At 56.3% G+C, this 5,082-nt stretch overlaps 1 pseudogene; it reads right to left on the bottom strand.

Annotated features, from left to right (window-relative positions):
• Window positions 1-226: 226 nt before the first annotated feature.
• Window positions 227-3,996, bottom strand: LOC147104965 (uncharacterized; annotated as a pseudogene).
• Between the last annotated feature and the right edge of the window lie 1,086 nt (window positions 3,997-5,082).

Raw genomic sequence — 5,082 nt, 5'->3', positions numbered from 1 at the left:
ATGTTCTGTACAGGCAGATTAGTGGTTTACCACATTCACCCCTTGTTTAAAATGAGTCCGGCGGGGTGAAGTGTCTCAGAAGTTCGTATAGGCAAGTCTCTCCGGGGGTCTTGTCTGCCGTAGTGATCGTCGTGGTGCCGGCTGCGGCGGTTCTTTTCCCGTGGCCGTTTCCCGCGTGGGTCGGAGCACCGGCGTGCCATCTTCGTGGGTGCGGGGTTGGTGGGTGTATAAGGGTGGGTCACAGGGCCCTGGCGTGCCGTCTACTTGGGTTAGATGTGGATTCCCTTCTAGGGGTGTGTCGTGGGTAATGGTAGTGGGTAATGGTAATGGGTAGTGGGTAATGGTGTTTTCGGTGGCACCTGAGGGTGCGAGGTCTCGTATGGAGACCGTGTCCTCCCGCCCGTCAGGATACGCCATGTATGCATATTGTGGGTTGGCGTGGAGGAGGTGGACCCTTTCGACCAGGGGGTCTGTTTTATGGCTCCTCACGTGCTTCCTGAGCAAGACGGGCCCTGGAGACATCAGCCATGGCGGTAGCGATGTCCCCGAGGTGGATTTCCTAGGGAAGACGAACATTTTCTCGTGAGGGGTGGCGTTCGTGGCGGTACAGAGTAGTGACCGTATGGAGTGAAGTGCATCGGGGAGGACTTCTTGCCAGCGGGAGGTTGGGAGGCCTCTGGACTTTAAGGCTAGCATGGCGGTTTTCCACACTGTCGCGTTCTCCCTTTCTACTTGTCCGTTACCCCGGGGGTTGTAGCTGGTGGTCCTGCTCGTGGCTATCCCTTTTTCGAGCAGGTACTGGCGCAGCTCGTCGCTCATGAACGACGAGCCCCTGTCACTATGGATGTAGCTGGGAAAATCGAATATGGCGAAGAGGTCATTGAGACATTTGATGACTGTGGCGCTGGTCATGTCTGGGCAGGGGATAGCGAACGGGAAATGGGAGTACTCGTCAATGATGTTGAGGAAGTACGTGTTGCGGTCAGAGGAGGGGAGGGGCCCTTTAAAATCTACGCTTAGGTGCTCGAAGGGGTGGGTGGCTTTTATCAGGTGCGCCCTGTCTGGCCTATAAAAGTGCGGTTTGCATTCGGCACAGACTTGGCAGTTCCTGGTCATGGTCCTGACCTCCTCGATGGAGTAAGGCAGGTTGCGGGCCTTAATGAAGTGGAAAAACCTGGTGACCCCCGGGTGGCAGAGATCGTTGTGGAGGGCCCGTAGCCTATCGACCTGTGCGTTGGCACATGTTCCACGGGATAGGGCGTTCGGGGGCTCATTAAGTTTCCTGGGCCGGTATAAGATATCATAATTGTAGGTGGATAATTCGATCCTCCACCGCAATATCTTGTCGTTTTTGATTTTGCCCCTCTGCTTGTTATTGAACATAAATGCTACTGATCGTTGGTCAGTGAGCAGGGTGAAGCGTTTACCAGCCAGGTAATGCCTCCAATGCCGTACAGCCTCCACTATAGCCTGGGCCTCCTTTTCGACTGAGGAGTGTCTAATTTCGGGGCCCTGGAGGGTTCGTGAAAAGAAGGCCACGGGTCTCCCCGCCTGGTTAAGGGTTGCGGCCAGGGCGAAGTCAGACGCATCACTCTCCACTTGGAAAGGGATGGACTCATCCACGGCGTGCATTGTAGCCTTTGCAATGTCCTCTTTTATGCGGGTGAAGGCTGCACGGGCCTCTGCCGCCAGGGGGAAGGAGGTTGACTTGATAAGGGGCCGGGCTTTGTCCGCGTAATTGGGCACCCATTGGGCGTAATAAGAGAAAAACCCCAGACATCTCTTCAGGGCTTTGAGGCAGTGAGGCAGGGGTAGTTCCAGAAGGGGGCGCATTCGGTTGGGGTCGGGGCCGATGACTCCGTTTTCCACTACACAGCCAAGGATAGCGAGGCGGGTGGTGCGAAACATACACTTTTCTTTGTTGTATGTCAATTTTAAGCGCTGGGCTGTTCGGAGGAATTTTTCTAGATTGGCGTCATGGCCCTGCTGGTCATGGCTGCAGATGGTGACATTGTCCAGGTACGGAAAAGTGGCCTGCAGCGCGTTCTGGTCAACCATCCGGTCCATCTCCCTTTGGAAGACTGAGTTGGTGACGCCGAAGGGGACTCTGAGGAAGTGGTAGAGGCGGCCGTTTGCCTCGAAGGCAGTATACTGGTGGTCTTCAGGCCTGATAGGGAGTTGGTGGTATGCCGACTTCAGGTCAATGGTAGAGAATACCCGGTACTGTGCAATCTGATTGACCATATCAGATATGCAGGGAAGGGGTTATGCGTCTAATTGGGTATACCTATTGATTGTTTGACTGTAGTCAATGACCAGGTGCTGTTTCTCGCCGGTCTTCACGACCACTACTTGGGCTCGCCATGGGCTGGTGCTGCCCTCGATAATCCCCTCCTGCAGGAGTCTCTCTACTTCTATTTTAATGAAGCTTCTATCCCCGGCACTGTACCACCTGCTTTTTGTTGCGATGGGCTTGCAGTCATGGGTGAGATTAGCAAACAACGGCAGGGGGCTGACTTTCAGGGTGGATAGGCTGCATATTGTGCGCGGCGGTTGTTTTAAATTTTGCCGGCTGCAGACTGTAAGTGGGGGCAGGGGCCCGCCATATGCCATCGTGACACTCTCTAGGTGGCACTGGAAATCCAGTCCCAGTAGCACAGCAGCGCAGAGCTGTGGCAGGACAAGGAGTCTTTGTACTCTGTGCCCATTACTGTCAGGGTTGCTACACAGTAGCCGCCGACGTACGCCGTATGGGACTTGGAGGCCATAGAGACCCGGTGGCGCGTGGGCATGACTGATAGGGAGTAGCGTCGCACCGTGTCAGGGTGGATAAAGCTCTCCGTGCTCCCGTAGTCAAATAGGCAGTTTGTTGCATGACCGTTTACCTTGATGTCCATCGTGGACCTGGCCAGTTGGTGAGGCCTGGATTGGTCCAGGATGATGGAGGCCATCGTTGAGGTCGGTGGGTCGCTGTTGTACTCGCGCGAGGCAGTGGGGGAGTCAGGGGCCTGGTCCCAAAGTGACGTCCAAGATGGCGGCCCGCACCGCTCACACGCGGCTGGTGATGTCCAAGATGGCGGCCCGCATGGCTCACACGCGGCTGGTGGTGTCCAAGATGGCAACCTGCACGGCTCACACGCGGCGCTGCTGGAGTTGGTTGGTTTCGCCCTGCACACTTAGTGCCCCTTCTTTCCGTATTTGGAGCAGATCGCGTCCTTCGCCGGGCAGTGTTGTCTGGGGTGCTTGGCCTGGCCACAGAAATAGCACTTTGAGCCTCTGGACATCGCAGCTGTGGTTGGGCTGCAGGTGGGCCGTGGCGGTGGTGGCGTGGCGCAGGCCTGTGGCCTTACCATGTCCCAAGATGGCGGCCCCCGCAACATCCACGGGGTGGGGAGGGCCGTATGGTCGGGGGGGTAGGCATCCATGTTTCGGAGGGCCACATCCAGTGAGTTAGCAAGGGCCACAGCCTTCTGCAGGTTGAGCCCACTTTGCTCTAGCAGTCTCTGTCGAGTGTAGCTGGACCTGATGCCGGTGACGTAGGCGTCTCTGATTAGGTCATCAGTATTTTCCGTGGCCGTCACCGATTTGCACTTGCAGTCCCGGCCGAGGACTCTCAGTGTCCATAGGTATTCGTCACTCGATTCGCCGGGTCGCTGTTTGCGGGTAGCCAGGAGGTGTCTAGCGTAGGCCTCGTTGACTGGCTTAGTATATTGTTCTTTTAGTATCGTGATAGCAGCCGTGTAGGATACAGCGTCTCGGATAATCGAATATACTTGGTGGCTCACCCGTGAGTTCAGTACTAGCAGTTTGTCGGCTTCGGTCCTGACGGTAGTGCTGGAGGCCTGCAGGAATGCTTCGAAGCAGCTCAGCCAGTGCTCGAAGTTATTTGATGCATCCGCCGTTTGAGGGTCCAGTTCCAGGCGTTCCGGTTTCAGGATTTGCTCCATTTCAAAACCTTTTGTTAATAAAATTGATGCGCCATCAATAACTCCAGAAGACTAAGGCCTAGAAATTGAGTTTTGGCGCAGCCAGGGCTTTAGCGCCGGAAGTTAGTGCCGGAGCTAAGTCGCGCTGTTCGGGCCCAAAATTCACCAATTCTGCGCCCAAACGGCTGCCGGCGCTGCTGAGAGCTGTTTGCGCCTGAAAACTGGCGCTACGCGCTGAATATCGGCGCTATTCCGGCGCTGCGGCGCCCGCTGCGGTGCGGCAGGTTCGGGAAGTGCAGGCCTCCTCCTTCCCTTAAGGAGGAGCTGCCTGCACCCGGCCGCGGCCCGCGAAAATCTTTTTAAAAATGAGCCCGGCACCTCGGACAAGTGCCGGGCTTGCTTCTGTTCCAGGGGGGGGGGAAGTCCGGGGAGGGAGCTGCGGCCAGGCGGCCGGCGGGAAAGCGGCCGGCCGCCGCGGTGCCTTTAATGCGCCGGCGCAAACTCATGTAAGACTCTGTTGCCAGAGTCTTAGTTGCGGCTGCCACGGGCGAGGCGGCCGCAACTGAATTTCGGCGCTGGGGCCCGTCGGCATGGCAACCGGGACGCTGCGCACACCGATGACGTCATCGGTGCCGGCGCAGCGCTACCGGTCTACCGCGGCGGAAGGGCCCCAGGCAATTTCGGCGCCGGCGCCAATTGCAGCGCTAGGCCCTCTAGCGCCGCAAAATCGGCGCTAAGGGCACTGAATTTCTAGGCCTAAGAGTTAAACTTATAACAAGTAGGCTTTTATTAACAAAAGAATACGAGCATGCCTCTGCTGGTAGACCGATCCTTAAAGCCAGGGGGACTGGAGGTCAATCACCTTTATACCTGGGCTTAGGGGTGGAGCCAGGGGCGGAGCCAGCTGAGGCATGCCCAGACATGTTCTGTACAGGCAGATTAGTGGTTTACCACACTGACCAACCCGTCTATATTGTCCTGTAGCCTAAGGCTTCCCTCCTCGCTATTTACCACTCCACCAATTTTTGTTTGATCTGCGAACTTACTGATCATACCTTCTACATGCATATCTAAATAATTAATGTATACTACAAACAGCAAAGCACCCAGCACCGATCCCTGTGGCACACCACTGGACACAGTCTTCCAGTCACAA

Source organism: Somniosus microcephalus, chromosome 19 (assembly GCF_052327205.1).
Source record: "Somniosus microcephalus isolate GS21.2 chromosome 19, FLI_Smic_1.0, whole genome shotgun sequence".
Lineage (NCBI taxonomy): Eukaryota > Metazoa > Chordata > Chondrichthyes > Squaliformes > Somniosidae > Somniosus > Somniosus microcephalus.
The sequence above is the reverse complement of the archived record's forward strand: the minus strand, read 5'-3'. Positions and strand labels throughout refer to the sequence as shown.